Below are 14489 nucleotides of genomic sequence, written 5' to 3'. Positions count from 1 at the left end.
ATTGTACAGAAATGTGTGGTTTTAGCATTAATGAAGACTTAGTAGTCCAACAAAAGTAGAAATATGAAAACAAGCAGAACTATAATGTGAAACTTCTTCTTGAAGTCTGACATTGGCGTGACGTAATTTTAAATTGAGCTTACACACCTATAATCCCAGTACTCAGAAGGATGAGACATGAGAATCAAGAGTTTATGCACCAGTCTCCATAGCAAAAACATGTCTGAGAGTGGAGGGGGGAGAGGAGGAAGAGGGAAAGAGGGAGAAAACAAATCAAAACTGATGTGAGCAATTATGTACTAATCAAGGTTCAATGCAAGAAACAAAATAATACTATAGCTATTTCTATGAGGAGGATATTTATAAGGAATTGGGCATTTTCAGAACCATCAAAAGGGTTGGGGAAATTATTCCGGGAGTTAGAATTACAGTTGTTCAGCTAGGTTGATGTAGTTTGCCATAGTAACTGTAACCATTGGGGCACCACACTTACAAGCTAGTGGCCAGAGAGTGGAACATGGCTCTTAATGCTGAAAATACACTTACCCTTTGAGCTGGCTTGTCCACTGACCTGCAACAAGGAGTTCACTTCCTTTTCCATCCCACACCTCTCCAGCTGAAAATAAATCATATCATCATCCGAGCTAAAAAGAAACCAAGAAATATAGTTCACAGACTTTTACATGTTTTGGTTGCAGCAACAAGTAAATGAAAGTGAATGCTGAGTATAAAAAACTATTTTTAACTCAGTGTTAAAATGTGCACAAAGCATCTCTGAATGCTTTAAACAAATCTAAACTTTTCTAAGATTAAAATATGGTAGAGAAATTTTTCTTTCAAGGAGTACTTATTCTAAGAAGATGAGACTTATATAAAGCATTAGACATCAGCTGAAGAGAATTACTAGTATTCAGTGCCCATAAAATCAGCAATGATATTAAATATAAAGTTCTGTGAATGTGAAATTCAAGAAGAGAATGGACTTTGTGTTATATGAGGCACAAATAAAATGATTTTCCTTATTAGCATCCCAATTATTTCAATGATATAGATTACAATGATTTTCCAAAGAAGGCTGAGTGGAGATTTACAGTTCCTCTAGGGACAAAGCCATTTTGCACTTCAGCTAGACCTACATCATTTTGTCAAACTAAGTGAGCATTTTAACAGCACATGGTCTTGCAAATATAATCCATCATCAAAGAATGAATTCTCCTTTTCCATTTGGGTTACCATAATGGGAAAAACACAACAAAATATGCAAGAAGCTTTAATAAAGAAGTGCATTAAATTAGAAATTAAAACTTTATATAAATGAGGAATGGGAAAGTGGCCTCACAAGGAAGAGGTAAGATAAAAATCTATCATCAGCATTGGGGAGAAAGAAACCATTAAAATCAAATCCATTGATTATTGTGGGGAGACACTACTTGCAAAACTAATGTTCTGTGAGCCTAAGAAGGATTTGTCTCCATAGAAAATCATAGAGGGCTTGGAAGTGGGTGTGTCACTGAGCTCTGGATTTTCTTGAGGGACTCCTTATGAGCTGCCAGAAAGGAGTCAACTCTCAGAAGCTGAGAAAGAGACTGCCTCCATGGAGACAATGGCTCTAAGGATGCAAAATGGCTATCACCACAAGTATGAGAACGTACTTACTACAGGTCATGTTTTGGGCCCATCGACAGACTTCGCTATTTAACCATGGCGACCATGGCAACTAGAGAATTCACAGTGTTGGCAAAAGTTCTGGATATCCCATTAATCCAGGACTTTTATCTTACCTTTCAAAAAGTCAATCATATTCCTACCAAATGGACGTTCTGGTCTGATGATCAGCTCAGAAAGGGACTTGGTCCATGAGCCACTATTTCTGAAATAAACTCATTTCTTCCAAATGTGAAATATCTGTTACTTTTAAGGTTTGTTTTTTCCAGTGAATTACTGGCTATTTTTATGAAATAGGGTTAATTTTAAAGAAAATTACACAAGAAATTTTACATCCAGATAAGTAGTATTCAGCTCAAGATAGTTGGGTTTGGACAATTTGTATTTGGTCATGTTTTAGAATTAATTTCAAAGCCTATAGCATAATTGTGTAGAAAAAAATGGAAAATACAGTAAAAAGTATTTAGGTCCAAATAAAAATTTTAACATTTATAATATTTTAATTTCTTTTCCTTGGCCAAATTTTTCAAGGTTCTGACTCTATCCCTATACACTGTTGTATAGCACTGTTCCTGAGGAGATGAGAATAAACATCTACTCTTCCAATAGTAACCAATGGCATAACAAAGTGGACATACCACCAAAGTCCAACATAGTAAAACAATGACTTCACTGGGGTTACATACTAGAATGTGGCTGAGAGATTGCTTATAGGAGCATAAACAGTCTAAAAAAAGCTACATCACTGAAAGCGCTGAGAGACCCAAGCCTCAGCAGAATTGCAGCCATAGCAAAAAGACCTGAGCAGGATACCCCCAACCCCTCCTCTGCCCCTGACCTTAGCCCTAGTTACAGAGAGAGCCATGAACATCTCCCCCAACATGAAAGGCCAGTCAGAAATGGACAAACAACTGCAGATATCCTTCTGCTGAAACTAAAATTTTGCAACTCTCTGTACCCAAAATCAGCTCAGTCCAGAAACTTCTATTCAAGGCTTGAGCCAATCCCAAGTCTGTAACTATGCAGTTTTGGAATCCCCCAAGCCACTCTTGTCTAGCCACTGTAAAAGCCCTCACCTGGAGAGGCCTGAATTAACTCACAATAAAGACTCTTTGTTTTTGCATTGGATTTGGTCTTTTGGGGGTCCTGACTTTGGGCACAAAAGCACACCCTAACCTGGGTAACTACTCATGAAAGCTAGAACTCTGGGACTCTATACATGAGTTGCAGGCAGTTGGACAAGTTAGAGACTCTCCTTACTCCAAGTCTTTATTCTTTATTAACCTTGGGCAAGGGGTGGGGGTGGGGATGCTGGCCAGTGTGGGGTTGTACAGCTGGTGAATTTCAAGGACTTCTTGAAACTTGTGAGTTATTTACTTCCTAAGTCTTAAGGAGGCTCTCAATAGAACTTCCTGATTCTTAATGAAATACCCTTTAGGATGGAGTGACTTAATTTAGGAAACTGCTACACAACAGATATACACACACTTTTGTAAAAATAAGATTAAAATAATAGATACAACCACAAGATTACTGTGAGAGCAATAGCAATAAGAACAAACCTAACATTTTCTAAGTCTCTGTTGTTTTTATTGTTATTTTATTCCTTGTTCTCAGCCAATGTGAGGTGTCAAAAATAAAATGGACTATCTCCATTATAAGTTCTGTCATTTGAAATATTGTTATGGACTAATTTTACAATTACAGACTTACTACAAAGAAGCAGAGCAAATTTCTAGATATTTCAGATCCATTATAAAGTCCCACAACTTATTCTGACTTCCTCATTTTTTCTTCAACCTTCTTTTTATGTTCCAAGATTGTCTTTTATAAATAAATAAACATCATTTGATATTAGGCTTAATAAACAAGATAAATAAAAATTAATTTTCAACAATAAGTTTATAAAATAAACTAAAATCCTAATGAGTTTTATGAAATTTATAAACTGACTTTTGTTATAATTTCCAAAAAGAGATCTCCAAAATATTTTCAGTCTTGAAGAACCAAGAAAACTATGCTTGAGGAAAGCATATATCCGGCAAGTCGTACGGCTTTATGAACAATTTTGGCAAACTTTCTAGACAACCTTTCTGATAATTATCACCTTCATCATCTAACAACTAGTTTGAAACTTCCTTTCAAATCCAAATAAAATGTATGATTGGAACAACACCTGGGGCACCAAAATCTAGTACAAGAGTTTTTGGATCCAAACAAATAGTCTTTATTTAGACTTATAAATGTCACAAATGAAGCATTCCAATGAAAGTCATGTTTACTCTACAGCTAATTTATTTCAGTCTGTAGATTTTCTTAATGAGTCAAACTTAATAAAAACTTTATAACAAGTGTGTTAGTAGTGATGCTTATATCTTGAGAGATTTGCTCATGAATATTTGGTTTGAGGTTATACTAGGCCACAGGTTCCACTGGACATCTGTGTAGTTTTGACTTAATAACAATGCACCCCTTATGCTGAGACCATATTTTAAAGACCATTCTCACAGGTTCTCATTTGGCCCCTTGAATAGTTAATGTGGCCTCAATATTGAATGTGCACATTACTGGTCAGGGGTTGAAATATTCAAATCACTCAAGGATATGATAGCTAAGGATTAACAAAATCCCCCTCTATGCTCCAGAGTAATTAAAATATGCAGTTATGGGCCAAGATGGGAATTGGGAATGCACCTGAAATTTCATGAAGACTCATTAAATTATCAAAGATAATCCTAAGCAAAACATACTTCTTTGTTTACTCCCTTGGTTTTTCCAATGAAACAGACTATTTGTCTGCCTTATGTAAAAGTGTGCTAGACTTGTACCCCTTATTTTTAAACTCCTTTTGGGTAGACATTGCCTTCAAATTGTTAAGATACATGTTTCCATTATCTAAAAATATAGCTTCCTTTAGCCTATAGAGCTCTCAAACCTGTTAGCAGAACTTTAGGAAATTGAAAATGTGCAGCCTGTGTTCCTTTATTTTATATAGAGTTCAGATGGTAACATTGTTACTGTGGGAGCAAGAATCTCAAGACTTGTATGTCTAACATCTTATTCGGCTATCACATGCTGCTAAGGAAGATAATGCCACCTCTATAGCATGTTGTATGGTTTTCTGACCATAAGACTATGCTTAAAATCCCAACAAAACAGTAGATGAGTTGATATAACAAGTTTTTGTTTGGAGAAGGGAGAGCTACACCAGTTTTCACTACTGTCACTTAATCCTTTCATAGAAAACATTGCTCCAACTTTTCAAAAGAATTTTGTATCCATTTAAGAGAATGTTAAATAAAACTCAGAGCTAAGAAAGTGGAATTTAATGGACATAATTTACGGTTAATGTTGAGGCTTATGACCATGATGATATGTGGGTAAGAGAAGCAATTTCAAAAGGTTTGAGAAATGTTAGATGTTTTGGATGTGGAAAGCAAGGACATCTGAAAAGGGATTGTAAACAGGTCATTTCTAGAAATAATGTTTCTTCAAGGAACACTGGCAACAGAATGCCCCTTCCTTCTGGAGTATGCAGAAGGTGTGGTAAGGGAAAACACTGGACCAACGAATGTAGATCAACAAGGGATAGACAGGGTAATCTTTGCCTCGAGCTATGGGAAACTCCCAGAGGGGCCTCAGGCAGGCCCCCACAGTAAATCCAGCTCAAACCTTTCCTGAAATTGTAGAGGAAACCCCTACTCAAAGCAACTAAATAACCAAATGCCTATTGGAATAAACCATGTTGTTCAGGATGATGAAACAGAGAGAATAGGAAATTCAGGAAAAACATAAAGAAAATTTTTTGGCAAACTTATATTAATGAACAAAGACCAAAACTAACAATAAAAATAAATGGTGTTTTGTTGTCTGGTCTGGTAGACACAGGTGCGGACATTACCATAATTGCACCAGAATTTGGGCATCCAACTTGGCCTCTTCAGAAAGTAAATGTTCAACTGTTAGGAATTGGGACATTATCTTGAGTGAAACAAAGTGCAAGATGGCTTGAATGTATAGGTCCAGAAGGACAGAAAGGAAAATTAAAACTGTATACGGCTAACAAAGTTATGAACCTGTGGGGTCGAGACTTGTTACAACAATGGAATACTCAGATTAATATCCCTCCAATCTCAGAAACAAATCATAAACTAGTACATGTTTCTGAGAGAAATATTAGAAGATATTATTCTAATGAGTGGTCACCAGCCATCCATGTCATACAAGAACAGGGCACAACAACTGATAATCTTTCAAAAACACCAACAGCTCTACCTTTAAAATGGTCAACAGACAAGCCTGTTATGGGTCCAGCAATGGCCTTTAACAACAGAGAAACTCCAGGCTTTAGAAGGGCTGGTAGAAGAACAGTTAAATGCTCAGCATATTGAAGAATCAACCAGCCCTCAGAATTCTCCTGTATTTGTTATTAAAAAGAAATCTGGTAAATGGAGAATGGTAAAGGACCTTATAGCAATTAAGAAAGTAATTCAGCCAATGGGCTCTCTACAATCTGGAATTCCTTTGCCTACTCTGTTACCAAAAGGATAGCCTCTCATAGTTATTGATTTAAAAGACTGTTTCTTTTCAATACCCTTACAAGAAAAAGACAGAGAAAGATTTGCTTTCACAGTGCCTACTTATAATAATTCTCAACCGGTTAAAAGATTTCAATGGAGGGTCCTCCCACAGGGAATGTTGAATAGCCCAACTCTGTGCCAATATTTTGTACAACAGCCATTGGAAGTGGTACATAAAAAATTTCCTAAATCTATACTTTATCATTATATGGATGATATTTTATTAGGTGACTCAAATGCAGATACTTTAGAAAGAATGTTTGAAGAAATAAAGAAAATTTTGCCTTGCTGGGGATTACAAATTGCTTCTGAAAAGATACAAAGAGGAGATTCTATTAATTATTTAGGATATAAAATAGAGCTACAAAAAATTAGACCTCAAAAGGTGCAAATAAGGAGAGATAGACTACAGACTCTTAATGACTTTCAAAGATTATTTGGAGACATTTCTCAACTAAGAACTATTGTTTGGGTAAAAAATGATGAACTAAATAATTTGTTTAAAACCTTAGAAGGTGAAAAGGACTTAAATAGTCCAAGAGAATTATCACCTAAAGCTGAGAAAGAATTGGCCTTGGTAGAAAAGAAAGTACATGAAGAGCACGTAGATCGTATTGATCCAAAGTTGGATTGCATTTTGGTTATTTTACCTTCTAGGCATTCTCCAACAGGAATATTAGTGCAAAGGGAAGATATTGGAATGGATATTTTTACCAAATAAACCAAATAAAAAATTAAAAAACTTATGTGGATAAAAATTTCTGACTTGATTTGGAAAGGAAAATTGAGACTTCGTCAATTAGCAGGAATAGACCCAGCAGAAATTGTCATACCTTTAACTAAGGAGGACATTGAAAAATTATGGATAGAAAATGAAGCTTGGCAAAAAAGCTTGCAGTAATTTTTTGGGAGAAATTAACAGCAAATATCCCAAAAGCAATAGAATTGATCTTATAAAGAGAGCTTATTGAATCTTGCCTCAAATTGTGCAGAAAAAACCATATCTGGAGTTTGTACATTTTATACAGATGGCAACAAACAAGGAAAAGCAGGTTACAAATCAGAAAATTTTATGCTATTCTGTTGGTATTAATGGATTTTTCAGAACCTCTCAGACTCTCAGTATGCTGAAAGAGTAGTATTACATATTGAGACTGCAGAATTTATCCATGATGCTTCAGAATTAACTTCACTATTTATTCAATTACAAGACACAATCAGGAAAAAGATTCATCCTTTATATATAACTCACATCCGATCCCATACTGGTCTGCCAGGCCCTCTAGCAACATGCAATGATGAGATTGATAAATTATTAATAGGAAATGTGCTGGAGGCCTCAGAATTTCATAAAAAACATCATGTCAATAGCAAAGGTTTAAAAAAGGATTTTTCCATAACCTGGCAACAAGCCAAATAAATATTAAAGACATGTCCTACTATTTGTTCAGAAAACCACAAAGAGAATGCTATGAGGAAGTCTGAAATTTCCTGAGATTCAAGTATTTTTAATGAGAAAGAAGTATTTTTCTTAGATGACTTGCATAAATTATGGGATCCACTTTAGTTTTGTTATTGTTGCTTTGTGTATGTATGGATACATCTCAATGGATGAACCACAAGAGAATAGAGTAGGCTCTCGGGCATTCCCTATAATGTACTTATAGTTCTTTAGCACAATTCCTTAGTTAATTCACTTAGCACAATGTCTGCATGGCTCATCCATGGTCTTGCATTTTGCAGAATTTCCTTCTCTTGTGATTGCACAATGTTCTATTGTATTCATATAATTCATTTTCAATATTTAATCACCTGCCAACACACTTTGAAGTTGGACCACATTAAATGATAGTGTCAGTATCTTCCCTAGATACTTATGTCAATACTTTTGTATAAATACACAAATTAAATCACCTAATAGCTTAATTTTTATACCTTGGGTAAACTCCACACTGATTTCCATAGTAGCAACAGGTACTAATGGTATAAATTGTTCCTTTTTTAATGTTCTCATAGACATACATATATTCATATGTACATATGACAATATATTATTATAAATAACCATCCTAACAGGTATGAGATTATATACATACTGGTTTAAATTTGCATTTCCCTGATCATGAGTAATCATTTCATCTATCTGTTATTTTCTTTGAAGGAATGTCTATGGAATCATTTATCCTAATTTTGAATTATGTGTTTATTTAGCTAAGTAAAATTATACAGTAAGATACCACATACTTTAACATACATGGAGTATCTAAAGTACCCAAACTCATTTTTTAAAAAAGAATAGAATGGTTATTGGCAAGAGCTAGGTCAGAGAGGAAGTGGTGGTAATGGGGTCAGTAGTGGGTAAAACGTTTCACATAGGTAAAGTGTGTTCTAGTTATCTATTATATTACATTAATTTACTTTTAAAAATCTGTTAAGATGACAGGCCTCATGTTCTCACCAAACAAAATATATAAAGACGGACATTTTTTAATTTATAAAGAGAACAGAATCAGTGCACATGTGTTGCTCTTGGGCCAATGAAAAGAAGGCGGAGCACTGAATAAGAGGAAGCATGGGTAAGACCCTGTAAATTCTGTAAGCTGACTCACTTTCCAGAGCTTATTTAAATATTTTTCAGGGCTAATTTGGTAGCTCTAATGCCTATAACTAACCTGTAAGCCACTAGAATAAAAGCAGTATTTGGCAGAGCTGTTACCATGGTAAGTTTAATGCAGGGAGCTGTGAGCATCATCTTAGAGAAAAGAAAAGAGTTGCCCTATAAGGACAGATTTTTTTCCTAAGGTCAGCTACAGAATATTCATGCAGAACTTCTTTATCATTTCCATTATCTGTACCTAAGACTATGGCTTTGGCCATATTTTTTTATTAAGACGCTAATGAACTGCCTTTTAGTAGCTGATCTCCAAGTTAGAACTGCTTGATAACTTCTATCTAGAGGTAGAGGCTTGTAAATGCTGGTGCATATGAGCCATTGATGCAGCAAGCTCAATAGCCTAGGAGCTTGGATGACAATGCATTTGAAGCAGAACAGTTTAGACATGCACCAAATGTTTTTAATATTTCTAATTTCTAAATATTTTAATTGAGAGAGTATGTAAATTCCATATATTATCAAATGAAGTCCTAATCTTAGTAACAGTTTTGATTATTTTGCATTTCCTTTATAAAAACTTCTTTCTGGCATAAGAAAGTTTAAAAGAGCATTCATAAACTCAAAGTATGGTACTAGGAACATTTGTTTTATAGTTACTTATAAACTTAAACAAAATTCAAAATTCATCTAGAAACTAAAAAGAAGATGAGTTTCTATTCATCTTAGTCTTTAATATTAAAAAAGTTAATGATTAATCTTTGCTTCAAGGAAATGCAAAAGAGGGTAGCTGGGCTCACATCTCAGTTTTACACATGTGATTTATTAATATATACCATCCAATTAGCTCCATATGCTTCATCTGAAGCGTTTTTGTTATAGCATCATTTCAAAGATAGAGTAGGAAATTACGTATAAAAGAACTAACAATAGTGATCAGACATTTCATAAAGATTCTTAGTTCTAAACTTTGCTACTCTTAAATTTACAATCTCTAAGGACAAATAGAAACCAAAGAATTTCTTTTGATGTAGCAATGGATAGCCTTCAGATCTCATCACCCTTCACACTTTGCAACTGTTCTTCATTGTTTCTTCATCCATAAAATACCCATTTCCACAGATGACTTTAGTAAACATACTTGCTATTGGTAGAAGTAAAAAATTAATTTGCCATTAGGAAGAAAGCTATAAAATATGTATACTTCCCCCAAGAGATTTGGATTTGACTTAATTCATTTTGAAAACTGTGGTTTGAATAAGAATGGCCCCTAGAGGCTCATATATTTGAGTGCTTAGTCACCAAGGAGTGGCACTATTTGAAAGGATTATACGGATTAGGAGAAGTGGCCTTATTCAAGGAAATATGTACCTGGGATGCCTTTTCAGATTTCAAAACCCTCACCAGCCTCCCCTCTCTCTCTCTCTCTCCCAGTCTCCCTATAGATCAGCTTTCATCTACTACTCTAATACCTGCCTACATGCTGCCATGCTACCCACCATGATGATAATGAATTAGACCTTTGAAACTGTCAGCAAAACCCCAATTAAATGATTTTTCATGAGCTTCTTTTGGTCATGGTGTCTCTTTGCTACAACAGAACAGTGACTATAAGAGCAACAATGATGCCTATAAAGACATACATAAGAGTTTCACTGAAAAACGTGCTTTGAAAAGTAATACCTAATCACTCAGCCTTTCTAAGTTTCATCTTAAGAATTAATAACCTCCTTTTTAATACAATTAGAAAATTCAAATGAGGAAAGAACATTGAAATATCTTCAAAGAGTAGCTATGTGTGGTATATTATCTGATTTATCTGAATCTAAATTATTGCCCAGCATGCTAGTAAAAACAAACATCTTCAAAGTAATTCCTAAGACAAAATGTGTCTTTCATGAATTTCCTGTATTAATGTGAGTGGTCTATACTGAACTATATTCAGGATCTTGAGGATATACATAAAATATCCTCTTCAGCAATCTCTGCCTAAGGTACATAAATACTCTTTGAAAGCTTGGGACCCATCATACATTTGGCTTAATGTTTTGCAATTGAGACAAGGCCTGATTCAGAGTAAATACCTATACACATCAGTCAAAGTCACTTTATTAAGACATGAATTTCTGATGTTTCTCTGTATTCTATAATCAGGCCATTATCTTTACAGAGAAAGAGACAATAAAAATTGACCTGGAAATTGGAAACAGTCTTTTTGAAAGTTTCTGTAAAATAAATGTCTTATGAGTAATTCCTCTTCTTAGAAGAGTGATATGAAACTTGATGTTACTCTCACATTGGTGGTTGGTATATATCTAAATTGTATATCTTTCACTATGATATGCTCTTCCATATATTTAAGTCTGTCTACCAATCACTGATTGATTCAGCCCCAATCTAATCTCATCTTTAGCTGACTTCTTAAATACAGTGTTAAACTTCAAAAACAGTTGGTATGATACAAAACAGCAACCTTTCTAAGATGATTGTGACCCCAGTACTTGAGCTGGCTTTAGAGATCATTTTGCTGTATTTGTGTTGATTAGTTCTAGAGAAAGAACAAGAATTGTCAGTAAATTCAAGTAAATACTTCTAGCAATTGTGGATGCATTAACTTTGTGTGTGTGTGTGTGTGTGTGTGTGTGTGTGTGTGTGTGTGTGTGTGTACTTGTGCCACAGCATATGTATGGAGAGCAACAACTTTGTGGAGTTTGTTCTCTCCTACTTTTATGTTGGATTGTGAGAATTGAACTAAGGTAGTCATACTTAGCAGAAAGTGCCTTTATCTGCTGAGCCATCTTGCTGGCCCATGGTGAATGGATTTTGTTTCATTAAGAACCAGTTAATCTATACTAATAACTTCTTCCAAATATGTAGTCTAAATATTTCTATAATCAAAGAGAAGACCCAAGTTTGTAAGAAGATATTAAAAATTCTCATCATTATGAAAACCTACTACTGTACAAACACACACATGTGCACATGCACACACACAACACACACACAAACACACATACATCCATATGATTTAAAAAGAAATTATCCTATTGTGGGACAACAATACCCCTACTATACACTGCAAAATAACAAATAAAAAGTCCAGAACCAAGATTGTGTTATTTTTTTTAGAGTTATTGGCCATTTAGGTCCCATAGACTCAAATATTAGAAGATATTGCCAATACACTTGATCCTGTCCAAACTCTGACAGTAAGACTGCTGCTGAAGACACGACATACTTGAGTCATAGAATATAGAGAGATCAAGCTGGTACTGATCTGGAATTTTCTATCTACTGCATCGATTTTACAGTCTAAAAGGTGCTGTACAAGCTCCTGAAAGAGAAAAGCATCATAAGTCTTACATAGTTGTAAACGCTGTAAGTTATAGTAATGACTAGGTTAGCAAGACATGGCCACTGTTACAATTGTGGCAAAATATAATGAGAGCAACCAACTACTTTATGATTGGATTGAAGTCCCATAAGATGAAGATAAAACTTGTCATCATTATTATCAGACCAAGAATCTATGGCTAGAGAGCTCATCAGCCTTAGAAGAGAATATACTACTATTATTTTGCTAAATGAACATAATATTAAGCCATGTCCTGATGACTTATTGTTATACCAATAGATTAGCACATTTCTCAACCCTCATCCCAGAAGCTTTGTGTGCAATAGGTAGTTATTAAAACAGAAACCCACAATTATTCAAGACACAGAAAATAAGAGAATACAGAATCCTCAGTTCAAAATGGAATCTATATACTGCACTACCTCCTTCCATGGCTCAGGAATGATTGCCAAAAAGGGAGTAGAAGAATATAAGATCCAGAGGCAGTGAATGACTATAAGGAAACAGTGTATTCAGACAAAAAAGTAGTTGTTGCCCAAAGACCTGTGCAAGCCCAAGCCAAACAAAATCCCAGCATGAAGAAGAGAGCATGGCTGGAAATTCCATATCCACATGCTATGGAGCTATTGACAATTAATAGCTGCTGAGAGAGGGAGGGTCAGTTTTCTCTGATAAGTAGATCATGCTTCAATGGACAGCCACAAATTCAAGAGTGTTCAGGGAGCAGAAAATATCCTTAATGGAGAAAAAGAAAGGAAAACAATAACAATGAGACACAAAAGTTGGGTAGTAAATAGGAAAAGGGAATACATTTGGGAAGTTTTGGAGGAGAGAGATATATATCATCAAAGCACATTCTACAGCATTCTCAAAGAGCCAATGAAATTTTGCTTTTCATAATTAAAAGATCTGTATATAGACAAAATTATGGGAGCCTCAAAACATCTAAAAGTAAGTAAGTATGAGAGAGAGAGAGAGAGAGAGACAGAGAGAGAGACAGAGAGAGAGACAGAGAGAGAGACAGAGAGACAGAGCGAGGCTGTATATAACACCCAGGAACTATGGATACACTGGTATCTATTAGCTGAAGACATGGTCAATGTACATTTAAAAAGCAGACCATAGCCATAGAAGACCAGAGAAATTCTGGGTTAGAAGCTGATAGCTAGGGAAAGAGGGAGGGTGATGGAATCCTGGTACAGCCCACAGTCTTCACAAGTACAGAGAATACAGTTGCTCCACTGACCTGTATACTTCTGCCAAAGGGCTTGAGCAAGTTTGTGCTTGAAAACTCTACCACATTCCACAGATGACTTCATTTCTGGTTTGGGTTCTATTCTTTTTTTTTTTTTTTTTTTTTTTTTTGCATTTTTGAGACAGGGTTTCTCTGTGTAGCTTTGAGCCTTTTCCTGGAACTCACTTGGTAGCCCAGGCTGGCCTCTAACTCACAGAGATCCGCCTGGCTCTGCCTCCCGAGTGCTGGGATTAAAGGCGTGCGCCACCACCGCCCGGCACATCTATTCTTTTAAGTGAAGGTAAGTGAGCAAAATAATTCAGTGCTACCTAAGCTTCTCTCACCATTTACCAAAGACATATTGATCAACACATATTTAAAGAGCTTGCTTTTAGTAGCCAAAGCCTCTTACAGATATTGAAATTACTTTGTAAGCAATCCATCACACCATTTGTTTTAAAGATGTTTAAGGAAGTGGTTCAACCAAACTCTTATAAAATAACCGCAGATGGATATGGGGAAAAAAGAAGATGAATAGCTAAGAGCCAAACCAAACAGTCATAAATGATCCACTTTAAAAGGTTTCATAACCCACATCTGATTTTAAGTAACCATACATTCTCACAAAGAAGAGTACCAGGTCCCTATAATTCAATATTGCCCATGAGTGTTTTTGTAAATGTTTATCTGATAATAAAAGTAATTTTACTGTAGAATTACCTTGAGAACAAGTCTCCCATGCCAATATGACAGCCTATAAACTTTCTGAATACTAAAGTTTTGCTGGAAAACTTTCTTTTACTTTACTTTGGATAGTAACATTGTGTTACAAATTCTTTAATGCTGATTCTTTTTCCTAATGGGAATATTTAACGCACCACTTAGGTGCCAGTTCAATGTTAGGTAATATCTGAGCACAAATGTAAATGACAATGTGTACGTTGTAGATGAAATTCTAAACGATCTTATTAAATAAGAAACATAGAGCAAATACAAAGTTAAAAGCCTAAGTGATCAGGGCACTAGCGAATAGCCTTTAGCTTA

Source organism: Peromyscus eremicus, chromosome 22, assembly GCF_949786415.1.
Source record: "Peromyscus eremicus chromosome 22, PerEre_H2_v1, whole genome shotgun sequence".
Classification (NCBI taxonomy): Eukaryota; Metazoa; Chordata; class Mammalia; order Rodentia; family Cricetidae; genus Peromyscus; species Peromyscus eremicus.
The sequence above is the reverse complement of the archived record's forward strand: the minus strand, read 5'-3'. Positions refer to the sequence as shown.